Source organism: Mauremys reevesii, linkage group 11 (genome assembly GCF_016161935.1).
Source record: "Mauremys reevesii isolate NIE-2019 linkage group 11, ASM1616193v1, whole genome shotgun sequence".
Taxonomy (NCBI): Eukaryota; Metazoa; Chordata; order Testudines; family Geoemydidae; genus Mauremys; species Mauremys reevesii.
The window spans coordinates 52,960,664-52,976,814 of NC_052633.1; the positions used below are offsets into that span (position 1 = coordinate 52,960,664).

The 16,151-nt window shown below is 42.0% G+C and overlaps 1 long non-coding RNA gene across 3 annotated transcripts in view; it reads left to right on the forward strand.

Annotated features, from left to right (window-relative positions):
• The window catches only part of LOC120375203, a 55,609-nt gene that overhangs the window by 13,179 nt on the left and 26,279 nt on the right, over window positions 1–16,151 (forward strand). For 2 of the 3 annotated variants that reach the window (XR_005586507.1, XR_005586508.1), the window contains exons 2-3: window positions 13,848–13,918; window positions 15,999–16,149. This is a non-coding gene — a long non-coding RNA (uncharacterized LOC120375203). Of the gene's footprint in view, window positions 1–10,338; window positions 10,352–13,722; window positions 13,780–13,847; window positions 13,919–15,998; window positions 16,150–16,151 lie in introns of those variants that run through there. The other variant, XR_005586509.1, reaches the window with a different exon arrangement.

Here is a 16,151-nt window from a genome sequence, read left to right on the forward strand (position 1 = left end):
AAATGTGTGTTGAATATTTCTACATCACTATTTACAAGTTTACTATCTGCGTTCAGCAGTAGACCTATATTTGACCTAGGCCTTTTTTGTTCCTGATATGTTTTAAAAATGCCTTCTTATTGTCTTTAACTGTACCGGGCACTTATATTTTATTGATTCTGTTAGCTTCCCTTATCAGTCACCTACATTTTTTAACTTATATTCATTGCCATTTACATCCCCTTTTTTCCATCTGTATATATTGATTCTTTTATGTTTTAGCACCTCTTCTACATCTCTTTTTAACCAGGATCGTTTCTTGCCTACTGTAACTATTTTCACGTCTGTGGAATCACGGCTTTTGGATGTCCCTGACCACAACAGTTCTGGTTAAAATTTTCCCCTTTAAATTTATGTTCCCAGTCAGTTATGACAACAGTTGCTTTAAGCTGTGGAAAATTGACCCTGTTAAAGTTCCAAATATACCTATTACTGGCTGGTGCCATATTCTGTTTGCACAAAGTAAATGTAACTAGATCATGATCACTGATACCAAGGCAGCTGCCAACTTTTAGGTCTGCAGTTAACTCCTTGTTGTCTGTTAGAATTTTCTTATCCTCTCTCCTCAGTTTGCCACTCTCTCTCTCTGGCACTCAGCACCACCTGTGAGGATATTCCCATTAATACATCTCCATTCATTATATGTCCAGAGTTACTCATACAGCACTATCAGAATCCTCCTCCTGCAAAACACAAATGATTTATTTCTGAGATGGCCTGAAGAATAAGTCTCAGGGTCTCGAAGGGATGGGAGTATAAGTCTGAATAAAATAACTGACCCAAACCTTCACTCAAATCTTGAAAAGAGCCTGAACCAAGCATTCTTTGAACTTTGGATAACTTAATTTCTTCTAATATTCTTAATTATTGTTTGAGATTCTGCAGTTCCTTTTTCCAGATGGGTCTAGAATCCAGAATATCACGTATAGTGAAGGATATCTTCAGCCTGCATAGAAGAGGGAGTGGATAGCAGCCTTTGATGAGACCTTGTTCTTGTGAGCGTTCCATCCTTTCTTCCTTCTGCTTTCATGCACATAGGCATACAGAGCAGAAGTAAGGGACAGATTGTGTGGGATGGGGAGAGGGAAAGAAAGAGAGAGAGGAGGTGATGATGAACATGGGATCTGAAATGAATGAGGGGGAAGGAGAAGGTATAAGGCAGCAGATAGAATGAAGGAATGGACAGAGTGGAATTAAAAAGGAATGAGGAAACTGTACTGACAGATTTTAAGCTTCAGCTCAGCCAGTAATTTATTTTGTACACAGAAAGAGAGAAGGAAGGAGAAAAACAGAGACAGGGGAGGGAAAGAGGGATGAGAAGTAGCTCTTTCCCCACTGGCTGGAAAGATGCTGAAGAGTCCTGGCTGCAGTAGCAGGAAAAGAACCATGCAAGTCCTCCTTCTGGCCAGAAGGCAGGAAGCTGGCCGCACAGGAAATTGGCTCACAGTGGCCCTGCTCTGTATGCCATCTGGAAAAAAGAGTGGAGGAATTTATTGTTTACACCGCAGATAAAAGCATTCAAATTTGGATGGAGCTTTCTAAGTCTGAGGACAATGGAGAATATCTTGAAAGGACAAACACAGCTCCATCTCTGCTTGAATTTTAGTTGGTGACTCTGAATGGAGATGGTGGCTTCAGGCTCCACCTGTACACTGGACTGATATCGTTCTTGGCAGCACTGGGACAACGGGCCCATTGTTGGTGGAGATAATTGATGCTTCTTTGTCTGAGGATAGGATGCCAGGTTTTCTCAAAGAGCTGTTGGCAATGTACCTCCTCAAGAAATGTCTCTGACTGTTGATGACCAAAAAATATATAGACCAGTATCATATCTCATAATCTGGGAAAATCATTCAGAATGTTTGGTCAAACAGCTTTGGTAATATTTGCCTTCTTTACAGTTCCTTGCTCTTAGTTGCTCTGGGTTTTGATCTGGCTATGGGAGTGAAAATGCACTAATACCCTTAATCAGTAATATTCTCCAGGCTATGGACAAAGACAATATGTCCATTCTGATCTTGTTAAATTTGCTGTCTTTTTTCATGAAGTTGAACATGAGGCATTATTGACATATCTTCAGTCCCTTTTAGCAGTGAATGGAACTGTTTTGAAGTGACTTTTCTCCTTCTGGCACAAGAGGACTCAAAGGGTGTTTTTTTAGACAAGTATTCATGCACCTCTAGGCATTATTATATAGTGTACTGCAGTGTTCTGCCTGAGATACGGGATATAGCACCTGCAATATGTGGCTGGTACCTTGTTGTATATCTCCATTATGACTGACCCCCTTGGTACGTGGAGCTGACAGCCGTGTTTGTTAGAGACTGGGTGATCAAAGTCACCTGGCTGAGGCTCAATCCAGCTAAGATTGAGATTGTTAGTAAGTTTTGGGAAGAAACCGGAAGAATTACTTAGAGTTACATCAATCACGACATTGATGATAGATGTCTGTTATTTGGAAGTCATGTTTGCAGCTTAGGGGTCTGTGGCAGTTGCAGTGAAGAGCACACTTTTCTGACTGCTCCTACAAAGGCAAAAGCTCTTATTGTACTTGTCCATGCCCTTATTACCTCTAAATTAGACTAATGTGATACACTGTTTGGAGCTGCATGTAGGGACCATTTGGAATATAAAGTTGGTTCAGGATTCAGAACTTGCTTATTAAGGAAATTTTTTTGTTAACTTATAACACCTGTGCTCCACAAGCTGCAGTAATAGCCTGTAGCATGGTGGGTGCAACTCAAGATGGTGTCTATTACCTTTAAAGCACTAAATGGTTTGGATCTGGGTTACCTGGGTTACCTCTCTTTAATCCATGCTATCACAGTTGCAATCAACAGAAGTGCAAACAGAGTGGAATATAGAAGCAAGGGAGCTACCATATTTACCTGTGGGAGCTCCTCTCCTCTGGAATGTGCTCCCTGCTCTTGTCTGCCAGAATCTGGAACTGTTAACTTTCCAGACACTTGGCAAGGCTCCTTCTTTTTAATGGGAATTTAGGAAGGAGACAGGATCAGGATAGGTGTTAATTTGTTAATGGTATTATATTAGATTTATGTGGCGTAAGTAACCCTGCTAATTTAGACATAATCGATACAATATTAAGAACGTTGGTGGTAGCAGGTGACCCATCTACACGTGGGCATTGACGCTACTAACACAAGTATACAGTGGCCAAGGGTCCAGTCCTACAGACCTGATGTAGGAGTAGTTTGCGTGGACTTCAATGTGAGTTTTACCTGCAGAAGGGCTTCAGGATTAGGACAGATCCCAAATTTAGATTTTTTACAACTTTCAGTTGAATTTCACCGTATCCTTAATTCTGCTATAGGAAATTATCTCTACTGCAGAATAAGCACTGACCATTTTCAGAACTTCAGTGCTATTGCAGCAAACCTGCCTTTTGCCAAAAATATTGCTTATATGATTTTGTTTGTCTCCAAAAACTATGAAAAAGGACTTTGTGGGGATGTCTAAGGGCAAGTCTACACTACAAAATTAAGTCGATTTAAGTTACCTTAACATACAGCCACCACAGTAATTGAACTGCTTTTGCATGTCCACACTACTCTCCTTGTGCCAGCGGTACACATCCTCAACAGGAGTGCTTGCACCAATTTAATTGTCAGAGCAGGGCATTGTGGGACAGCTTTTATAAGGCAGCAACAGTTGATGTAAACCCTGGCTTCAGGAATCCAGCTGTCATCCCTGGGCAGTGGGGTTCCAACTGTCAGTCCCGGGTGGCGGGGCTCCAGCTGTCAGCCCGGCAGGGCTCCATCTGCCAGCCCAGGCAGGGCTCCGGATATCAGCCAGGCAGTCCGGGTGGCAACAGGTGATATAAGCAAGACAGTGGTTATGCGGACACAGCGTCAACTATATCAACTTAACCGCTACACCTCTCATGGAGGTGGAGTTATTAAGTCAGTGTAGTGGATGACTTACATCGGCAGGAACGACATTGTAGTGTAGACACTTACAGAGTTAGGTCAATGTAAGCTGTTTTATGTCATCCTAACTCTGTAGTGTAGACCAGGGCTAAGAGTCAAAGAAGTTCTTGCTGTCATCACACAAGCCATAAGTAGAGTGCTTCTTTCATGAGTACACTATTGCTTGGCGTGAAATGGGCTGTTTAGGATTTTAAGAGCCAAATGTAAATGTGCTTAATGAGCCACAAGGGAACTGGGGCATGGCTGCAGAAAAAAGGCTTTTAGCAGCAGATGCAGACAAAAGTATTGGATTTCAGTCTACAGAAAAGTCAAAGACAAAGAGAAAGGAGGTTGTGGCCCTGTATGGGGGAGGTATCAGAATTTAGAAACCTAAACAGCTGTAGCCTGTTTATGTACTTTAATTCATTATTTGAGAAGAATAAATTGAATAAAAATAACCAAAGGCATATATAATAAATTCTTTAAAAAATCAGTAACTGTCCAAGAGTCTCTGAGAAAGGAAACAAGGGAACTTTGTGATAGTTTAGGATTACAAGACATTTAAAAATTTTTTTTAAAATGTATTGAAAGATTCAGTTTAGTCAGCATGGTAGGTAAGTTCTCTTCAGCAGTCAAGAAATGTTCTTTAGCTCTCTGCTCATAAAGATGAGGGCTAGTTCAGACATTTTAAGGCATCAGAAATCTGGGTGAAATTTACTATTCATTGCTTAGAGCCTGAATCTGGGAGACTTCCTGCTATTGACAACTATTTCAATTACTGATCTTCCTGGTTGGGTCAGCACTTTTTTTGTTAGAGAGATAAAAAGTGGCATATTTCTGAATTTTAACAATGCTGGTATTTGATATTGACATAAAGGGAAGTGAAAAATCACCCATATAATGTTTTTTTTATTGCCTTCACTAAGTCAACAACTCTGTGCAATTCAGATGGTTTAAATTCTGCAACAGCTGAATTTCCAGTGCTGGTGATCCACCTTTAAGATGGGATATAAATCTGAGGTCTTTCTGACTGATTATATTTATTTAAGATTCCAAAGCAATTTTGTAATGTTAGCCCCAGTATTCTCTTGTCCAAATTCCACTACAGGCAATTATGTCATGCCCGTCTAAAATTTCTCTTATGGATTCCACTGGATACATTACTTTTCTTTACCAAATTATTTTGTAGAGCTGCTGGTAAAATGTGTATTTCTATCTACCTCAGAGTGGCTACATTCCAGTGTTGGAGTGGATTTATGTTGATGAGCCAGGCCCCAGTTATATTTTTATTGTTATTTGCATTATTATTCATATTTGGGTAGCACCAAGAGACCCCAGTGAGTATTCTCTCCCCACACCTCTCATTGTTCTAGGCACTGTATAAACCCACAGAAATTCATGGTTCCTGGCCCAAAGAACTCACAGTATACCTGGAAACAAAAGAGAACAAGTGAAAATAATAAACCAAAAGAAGGGGATGTTAGGATGAGGGTAAAAAGTAAAGAGATCACACAGTTATATAGCTTACTATGTACATCTTCACTAGTTCAAGTTATTTGATTTTTTTTTATATTAAAAATTTCAGCTATGCCCAGCTGATGTTCAAGCTAGTCATTGTTGGTTGACTTCCTTCTGGTAGGGTTCACAGCAGAAGTGGGTTTTGAAGAGTGACTTGAAGGAGAGGGTAGTGGCTTTATGGATTACTTCAGGGAGTGCATTCCATGCAGGAGGGTGAATGTAAAAAAAAAATCACCACAATATTTATGGAAAAGTAAGGGATGAGAGTGAGGACAAGTGATATCCAGAGGTAGTGGGGGTAATATAGTCACTGGAGAAAGTGGAGGGATTAGAAGAAGAAAACAGGTAAAGAACCTTGTTGTGACAGAAAAAGGGTGGTGGTGGGGGGTAGGTTTTAAAACAGAGTCAAAGGTGGGGAATAGATGGCTGTGAATGTGGGTGTCAATGAGAATAGCGATGCTTGATCAGAAAAATAATATAACTGGAGGGGAACACATTTATAGTAAAATCCATGTGTCCATGAGGTTTTCTCCGAAGGTGTTCAGCTTCACATTAACAGGTGTGCGAGAAGCAGATATTGAGGTAAGCAGAGTTTAGGGTTCTTGGAACAGACTTTATGGGGGAAACAAGGGAAATAGGAGTCCAAGGTGGCTGACAGGGGTGGCTTTAGGTATTTTGCCGCCCCAAGCACGGCAGGCAGGCTGCCTTAGGCGGCTTGCCTGCAGGAGGTCCCCAGTCCCGCGGATTCAGCGGCACGCCTGCGGGAGGTCCGCTGAAGCTGCAGGACCAGCGGACCCTCCGTAGGCATGCCGCCGAAGTCAGCCTGCCTGCCGCCCTCACGGCGATCGGAAGAGCGCCCCAGGTGGCTTGCCACCCCAGACATGCGCTTGGCGTGCTGGTGCCTGGAGCCGCCCCTGGTGGCAGAGAGAGTGGAATGGAATGAATTTTCAATTGAATCTATAGAGGAGATGACAGTGGGGAGGCTAATAATGGCAGAAAAGCTGACGCCATTGATGGAGTGGAGACCATAGAAAGGTTGGGTGGTGGGTTGTATGTGAGCAAAGCCTGAAGCAGGTGAGGTAGTGGCTGTTACATCAGCTCTTAACAGTGGTCACATCGGTTATGTCTAAACGGCAATTAAAAGCCCATGGCTGGCCTGTACCAGCTGACTCCGGTTCGTGAGGCTTGGGCTTAGGGGATGTTTAATTGCAGTGTAAACTTTTGAGCTCAGGCTGGAACCCGGGCTGCAGGACCCGGTGAGGTGGGAGAGTCCCACAGATCAGGCTGGAGCCTGGTTTCGAATGTCTACCCTGCAATTATGCAGTCTCTTAGCCCGAGCCCCACAAGCCCAACCCACAGGTGTCTAAGTGCAGTGTAGACATACCCAGAGAGAGCAGTGTTTAGTGAAGACAAGGCCAAATGAATGGCCATCATACTAAGTGAGAGAACTGATTCAGGGCTGAACAGCAAAATGAGGAGGTAAGTAGAGCTGGGTGAAGTTTTTTGACCAAAAATTTTCTGGTGAAAAAATGCAGTTTTGGGCCAACAGAAACATTGTGTGAATTCATGTTGAATTCACTGAATTGTTTCAGTTGAAAAATCAAAAACACTAAAAAAATCAAAACATTTTATTTTTGAAACAAAACGTTTGGATTTTTCATTTTGAAATGGCTTATTGCTTTGAAATTCCATCAGTTTTATTTTTTAAAAAGTTTAAAAATTGCTCAAAATCAAAATGAAACATTTCATTTGACCTCAAACAAATTTTATTTCTGATTTTTTTAATTGCCAGCAAACTGAAAAAAATCTGTTATTCATACAGCGGTAGCAGTTAAGGGCAGGCTGGATAGGATGTTGGTGTGGAAGCTGAATTGACATATATGCAATATAGTATTATTACTGGTAATAACGGTCCATGTGAGTTTGATTTGAATAGTGTAAAGGTATCGTGATAAATGCCCTATGTTTTTATGTCTGCCTAGCTCTCTGTTTTCTATAGGGCCCACTGTCCTAGTAGCTAAGCCCTTACTAAGGTAAGAGTTTCAAGCTTTCATTATCCGTAGTGTGGCTATTCTTCCTTCACCTCAAGCTTGATTAATGTGCCAGTTTGTGACATTAACAGAATTCATTAAATTCTGGGTAGCTATGTGAACATAACATCTATTGGTAAGAAATTATAGGTGAACAAGCGCTTTTCCATGTATACTTATGTCAGTTGCTTTTTTTTAAAAAAGCAAACAGACAACTGCATTATTGCTGTGAGATGAATAATATATGGAGATGACTGAATGCCAGGCAAATGTGACTAGTTTAGACACAGTGAGTCTGATTCACCATTGTGTCACTTCATTTTTATTCTGGTTTAAATATGGAGAGACCATTGGTGTAAAATTGGAGTAACATAGGAGTCAGTCAGGCCTCTTTACTTTTGAAAAAATTATTGCTTATTGTTTTGTGAAGTCATGGTAATATTATAGCCCAGTAGCAGATGTGTTAGATAGCATCCAGCAGTCATTGTTTAATCAACTTTCAGAAATGAAACTTATATAAATATTGTTCCTTTTGTGCCTATGTAGATAAAATATTTAGGGCAGAACCCTTGTTCCCCTGTATATCTGTAAAATGCCTTGCATACTGTTAGACCATACAATTAATTAGGGTTGCTAGATGTCCAGTTTTTGACCGGAACACCCAGTCGAAAAGCGACCCTGTCGGCTCTGGTCAGTACTGCTGACCAGGCCGTTAAAAGTCCAGTTGGCGGCGCAGCAGGGCTAAGGCAGGCTCCCTGCCTGCCGTGGCTCCATGCGGCTCCCAAAAGCAGTGACATGTCCCTGCAGACCCTAGGCACAGGGGTAGCCAGGGGCCTCTGTGCGCCAAATCCGCAGCTCTCATTAGCCAGGAAGCATGGCCAATGGGAGCTGCAGGGCGGCACATGTGGACAGGGCAGTGTGCAGAGCCACTTGACCACGCCTCTGCCTAGGAGCCAGAAAGGGGGACATGCCACTGCTTCCGGAAGCTCCTGAGGTAAGTGCCACCAGGAGCCTGCACCTCTCACCCCCTTCCCTGCCCCAACCTCCTGCCCCAGCCATGATCCCCTTCCTGCCCTCCAAACCCCTCAGTCCCAGCCCAGAGCACCTTCCTGAACCCCAAACCTCTCAACCCTTGCCCCACCCCAGAGCCCGCACCCCCAGCCAGAACCCTCACCCACCCCCTGCGCCACAACCCCCTGCCCCAGCCCTGATCCCCCCTGTTGCCCTCCAACCCCCTTGGTCCCAGCCCAGAGCCCCCTCCTGCACCCCAAACCCCTCATCCCCGGCCCTACCCCAGAGCCGGCACCCCCGCCAGAGCCCTCACCCCCTCCTGTATCCCTCCCTCCTGAGCCAGCTTGGTGAAAATGAGTGAGTGATTGAGGGTGGGGAGAACGAGCAACAGAGGGAGGGGGATGGAGTGAGTGGGGGTGTGGCCTCAGAGAATGGGCGTGGCCTCAGAGGTGGAGCAGGGGTCAGGGCAAGGGTAGAATTTGTGTGAGTAGAAATTTGCCAATCCTAGCATTAATATAACCTGATAGGCCTTATGGGCCATATTCTCTTTGGAATACTTATGTAGTGGAAAGGGAACAATCTGTTTCTAGGCTCCTTGTTAGGGATGGAGCATGTGGGCATCCCCAGGAGACATTGTCCCAGGGTAACTGGCTCCTACTCCATTCTCTCCACAGCCCTAATACTGTGTCAGAGATAAGTAGGAGGAGTGGCCGGAGTGTTTGGTGGTCTGACTGCTCAGATGGTGGACTGTCCTTTAGAGACAGTAGCTGGCCCAGTGGGCACAAATTACAACGATCCCCAGGCTGCTCTAACCTCTGCCAGAGCCAGTTGTGTGGCAGAGAATGAGGGAAACATAACAGAGTAATGCCCTTCCCCTCCCTGTGCTGAGAGAATGCTGAACATAACAGAAACTCTGGTGCTCCATTTGTTAGTTTTGAACAGGAAAATGCACTTCTGCAAAACATAACGTTTTAAACCTGTCAAAAAAACCTCTGACTATTGTCTTTCTAACAGATGGATTGGAAATTATATTTGCTGTTTATTTCCTCAACATATCAATATGTGAGAAGCCAGTATAAATTATGATTTGATTGCAAATAAACAAACCCACGCCTAAGCAATAGGGTAAACATTGTTGCTTTTTCTTTCGCGTATGATATTATGTGAATTTAGATGACTGATGTTTCTATTTCCACCAATTATCTTTAAATAACAGAATTCCAAGCATCGTGTTACAGTACATTTATGCTTATAGCTTAAAAGGTGCTGTTGAACAACTTTAGTAATCGCATTTCTGTACCAGTAACTATTCAGATCACTTTGTCATAGAAATATTGTTTCTACTATTAAAGTTATTTCAAGTAAGAAGACACTTGAAAAGCATCTGTAAAACTGTCTCCATTCATATTCTTTGAAATAAAACATGGTGAACTCAGACCACAAGAAATGTAAGTGGTGCCATTTTATGTTTATAACAAGTTAGTCCTCATATCAGCAGAACCATTATTCTTCTTTTCAGATGGGCAAGTTAATTAGGACACAGGGCTTTGTGATCAAGATGCATTTTTCTAGACTAATCATGACCAGCCATATGCATGTGCTACAGTTTCTCAATATCAAGCCTTGTTAAAATGAGAACAGGAGAAACAAGGGAATGTAAAAACATTAATTGAATACACTCCCAGAATTGCTCATTTAACCTAGCATAGTGCATTTTATCAATGTGATGTTTATATTTGGTTCTCTTTCAATACTAAGAGCTGGAATGTACTTGTCTGGCAAGACAGCAAGTCTCTGTGAGCCCTCTTAACCACTCATACCGTAAAGGTACGTGCACTCGTCCTTGTTGGGTTTTAAGCTGAGGGATCTCATCTCTTGCTTCTTCTTCCTTCCACTGCCACTCTCTCCAGGTCCTCCTAGTTCTTGCTTGTTGCTGGCTACTTACTTTTGAGCATGCAGTAGCTGCCTAGCTCTGTTACTCATGTTACCCTCTGTCCATGGCTGCAGATGCTTTACTGAGTCAATGTCCACTTCTACTTCCTAGAATGATGCAGAGGGTGGAGTAGTGGAGGCTAGACAAGCCTCTTAAGAAGCTCAGGGTTGGCTCACCTGTTATCCCCAGTAGATGCAAACTGTATATTTTCCTTTCTCTCTATTGCCAAGTGCCACATGCAAACCCATTGAAACTGGATAGTCCAGGGTAGTTTTAAGTGTTACTATGGACAAATACAAGACCTGCTTAGAAACAATATGTTCTTATTTCAGCCTGTTTGGTCAGGACTTTTAAGACTAAGTAGCCACACTGCTTTCTTAAGAAACTGCCTACAAAGTCGATAACAAAAACCAGGCTCAGTTTGGGCCATCAGGAAATAGGACATTTTATTGGTTGATCAGTCTCTGGAATGGGCTGCAGGAATCTGACACAATCCAAGCCAGCAGACCTGGTGCTGATTAACAGAATGCACTGACAACTTGCTCTCTCTGGCTCAAGACAGAAGGAAATGAGCAGAGCCTACACAGGCAGTGCCCTCCTTCCTCCAGTTGGCTCATCAGCTTTAAGCCACCACCAAGGACAGACTCTAATGGCACCTCCTCTCCTACCTCTCATGGAGTTATATCTTGTGTAAAGGGGAGGAGATGCCCATGTGATAAATTGTAGAACCATGTTTTAAAATGATTTTATCATGCACCTTTGACCACCTCCTCATCCCTTTCTCTACCAGTGCATCTCCTTTGGCACTACTTCTAGCATTCCAGCCTTTTGAAAAGCTTCTAACAGCTGCTGTTTAAATCAAAATCTGATAGAAACATGTTTGCTCTTCCCCCCTGAAATATGGAATTGCCCCTCTGAAATGTCACTGGTCTGAAATGCAAGATAGGCAATATTCAGTCCTTCACCAGTGACGTGTCCTGGGTGTAATAGCAGGATTAGATACTGAAGCTTTGTACCACTGGAATTGTGGAAATTCACAGCTTATAAATGGGAGACATAGCACTTGCTTCTAGGTCTGGAATGTCTCAAGATATTGGACTTCAAAGCTATGACATTTTTATGTCCAGAAAGCTATTTTGGGTCACGTTTTAAATGGATTCGTGTTATTTTTTTCTCTCCCTTAATTTCCATACTGTTGGACTCATGCTACCTAGGGGCCTGTTATTTTAGAGAAGTTGATGCCCCACAGCTGCTGTTGACTTCACTTGGCATTCTGGTTGCTCAGCACTTCTAAAAATCAGTATACAAGGCATGTCACTCTACCAGTGGAGGAATAACAAAATAGTCCCAATAAAAATTGTTAAAACTTTCTATAACATTCCTAAAAAAGTTATTTTCTGCGATATGTAGCACATACCAATACTGTAGTGATACTCTAGTGCGGTATAGAGGCTTTTATGGATGCTCATTTGAGATGACCTGCATAACTCACTCATGGCTTCACCACATATGAGTATTGTGCTCATTCCAGACTCATGTCAATAAGATGTCTGTGCCACACAACTATGTGCGCGCATGTGTATGTATATATACACATAGAGACAGTGGTGCTGGAACAATTTTTATAGTGGGGATGCTGAAGGCGGAAACCATGTGTTTGGGATGTTATTACTACTTCAAGCCTGGGGGCGTGGCAGCACCCCTAGTTCTAGCACCTATGCACACACTGCACAACCTTTACAAGAATATGAGTTTGTTTTGGCACCTATCAGTCAAAATCCTGTTGGGCCGATTTCAGAAAAGTTATGTGGCTTCTATAGTGGGAAACTTTGAAAAATTCTGCTTTGATTGTGCCAAGTCAGCTGTGGTGATTTGTTTTTGCTTTTGCTGTTTTGGGCCCCTAGGAAACAGTAGTGTTGTCAAGCATGAGTAATGGACCCTCAAAATCAAGTACCAATAACTTAATTTCCAAATACAAATCAGTTTATTCAAGTTAATTCAACATCTCTCTGACAGATGAAGAGTTTGAGCAAGTCTTGGGGAGAAGACTGTTGTGCTGAAACCAGAAGTTGATGTTGTTTTCCATGATCACATGCTAACATCTAGTTATAACCAGGATAGATTTGTTTTCTAAAGTAGCATTTTGAAACTGTTTTCTTTTAGAATATATCACTACAGCTGTTGTCAGATAAGTCTGAATTCTGGTAATTGGTGTGTGCCAAAGAGAAGTGGACAGTTATTTCAAAGCTTTCTGTTCAGACTATTACATTGCTAGAAATAACAATTGTTGCAAACTGATGCATAATTTAGTAAGTATGCCATGCATACTTTTATTTGAACATAGCCTTTGAAATATAAAACTGAATTCAGACCATCAAGAAATGTCAGGCATGCCAACTGATGTTTACAGCAACATAGTGTACATGTACTTCACATATGACTTTGTGATATTTTATGAAATAGCTGTCAAGTATCATAGTTAACTCTGATATTACACATATGAATTCATTATTTTTAACTTCTGTTGCACTGTTTAAATAGGCAAGTAATACAAATAATTGTTTGCATGCTTGATTCACACCTCAGGGATGTAGGGCTGAGGCCTTTATTATTAAGGAAGAGGGTTTTCTCTCTCTCTAATAGTATAAAATCTAAAAGAGTAAATAACAAATTAAAGAGACTATTTTGTTCCATAGTATATTTTATCAACTGTGGGATATGTATTTTCCTTCAAATTTCTAGCAGATTTTGAAGAAAAAAAAGTAAACATTCTGTGGACCAAATTCTCTATTTGTATTGCAAACCATTTTGGGGGGAAATATTTGTGTCATGGCTGTGGACACAGCAGTCCCTGCACATGTTGCTGTATTAGAGTAACATAGGCACTACCATAAGCACCTACCATATTGCACAGTTTCTGACACAGAGCAGGTGCAGGTGCTTGGAAAATTGCCAGAAGAACACAGTAGGTCTTGAATCATATTTTGGTGTGATTTAGTACATAAAATGACATTTTTCTATTCAATTACAAGAGCAACAAAAATTTACACTTTGTCTCCATAGTGGAATGTCAGGTTTGTTTGTGATGTTATTTAAGATATTTTATGTATCTAGATACATCTCATTTACAATATGAAGATCCAATGATTTGTTCTAATAATTGGGTCTGTTCTGAGAGAGGATTCATATGTGTCTCCTTATGTTTCTCGAAATGCCCTGGCGGACTATAGCAATAATGCACCTCTGTGCCTGTCTCTGGTTTCAGAATCCTGGCATTTATTATGGTGAGCACCATCATTACAGGGTAGCAGTGCTGGATGAAGTAAGTCACTTCTTTGTTATTATTGTATGTAACTGACAAATGTTATTCATTTTTATTATGTGTTGCAGGTTCAATCCTGAAGTGATCGCTCAGCTCAAACAGCTATTGATGCCAGTGGAACTGCAGCCCTGTTCTTAGAGTAAGTTGTAGTTTTCTTCTCTCCCCTGTATTCTTCCCACAGGACCATCCGATAGGTATTTTCCAAGCCTGGATATGGAGGGAGCAGTACCTCTGGAGCTTTGTCTTCACTGACAAAAAAAAGAAGTGTTTTTACCATGGGATAAAAACTGGCACTGAACTGGGACCTAAGAGACCTGGATTTTATTCCTAGCTCTGTTACTGGCTTACTGGGTGACCTTAGAAAAGTCATTTTCTCTCTGTGCCTCAGTTTCCCCTTATGTAATCTCCGTTTGAAAAGTACTTTGAGAGCTAGTGATGAAAAGTGCTATATAAGTGCTAGATATTATATTATTTAAAGAGTTTAAGATCTCTGGGGATTGGACTGTGACTTCCTTTGGACTGTAGAGCATGTCTAGCACATTATGGGCCCTATAAGGAACAACAACAAAAAATAATAATAGTGGAGATGGGAGGATGAGCCATACCAGAAAAGCAGCAACAACTGTGGCTTTCCACCCAAACTAGCAGGATGCACTGGTTAGAGTTAGCCAAAAGAGTTCAGCTTGCAAAAACAAAACAAACAACCCCTCCCCCATCTCCCCCCCAATATTTGGAAGGATTCAAACACTGTTGAAACATTAAAATTTCCTAATAACATTTTTTGAAAAATTTCACTTGGAATAGACCTCACTCTTTTGTTTTCCCCCCTCACTGGAAAAAGGGCAAGAAAGTATAAAAATGAGAAGCGGGGGGGGGGGGGGGGCGGGGAAGGGGGGGGGGAAAGAGCTAACTCATCCTTATGTTTCATTTGTTAATAAGCATGATACAAATCCCACAGGCATCTGGGCCTCCTAGTGTATGTCCACAGTGCAGCTGAGAGCGAGCCTACCAGCCCTGGTAGACAGGTTGGCACAAGTGGGACTCGAGGTAAAAAATAGCACTGTGGACCTTACATCTTGGAATGTTGGGAATCATCAAGAAAGGGATAGATAATAAGACAGAAAATATTATATTGCCTCTATATAAATCTATGCTACACCCTCACCTTGAATACTGTGTGCAGATGTGGTCGCCCCATCTCAAAAAAGATATATAGGAATTGGAAAAGGTTCAGAAAAGGGCAACAAAAATGATTAGGGGTATAGAATGGCTTCCGTATGAGGAGAGATTAATAAGACTGGGACTTTTCAGCTTGGAAAAGAGGCGACTAAGGGGGGTTATGATAGAAGTCTATAAAATCATGAGTGGTATAGAGAAAGTAAATAAGAAAGTGTTATTCACTCCTTCTTATAATACAAGAACAAGGGGTCACCAAATGAAATTAATAGGTAGCAGGTTTAAAACAAACACAAGAATGTATTTTTTCACACAACGCACTGTCAACCTCTGGAACTCCTTGCCAGAGGGTGTTGTGAAGGCCAATACTATAATGGAGTTCAGAAGGGAGCTAGATTCATGGAAGATAGGTCCATCAATGGCTATTAGCCAGGATGGGTGGGAATGGTGTCCCTAGCCTCTGTTTGCCAGAAGCTAGGATTGGGGGACAGGGCATGGATCACTTGATGATAACCTGTCTGTTCATTCCCTTGGGGCCACTGTCAGAGGACAGGATACTGGGCTTGATGGACCTTTGGTCTGACCCAGAATGGCTGTTCTTATGTTATGTTCTTATGGCAGCTCAAACTCTCAAGCTCACCTCTGGGTCTGAGTGTGGGTGGCTAGTCCGAGTCTCTGACAGAGCTGCAACAACCATTCTTCTATTTTTAGCATGTTAGCTTGAGCTCCACTAGCATCAGTCAGTCTACCCGAGCTGGAAGGCTTGCTCCCAACTGTGGCATAGACATATCCGTAGACTCCTCAATGAAGTGTTTGTATTCAGAGGATTTAATTCAGGCTTTCTGGGAAGGAGGTGGTGATGCGAGTTCTTCAGTCCCCGACCAATACCTTTACAAAAAACATGAGCCTCCTCTATATTTTCTATTGTATAAGAGAGCAACCAATAGTCTAGGTACAGAGAGCTGCACCCATATCCTGTATGTTCAGGATGGAGTCTAATGAGCCACACCTGCCACAATGAGCCATCTGTAATTAACCTGCAGCATTGCAACACATGTTAAGAGAGCTGGGCCCACAGGAGAATCATGACACTCTGCTACATGAAGATATAAAGTTATGCACGTGCACATGGAGGCTAAGCTGAGATGATGGAAAATGAGGTCCAAAATCTTCAAGCAACCTTTAATAAATTCTGT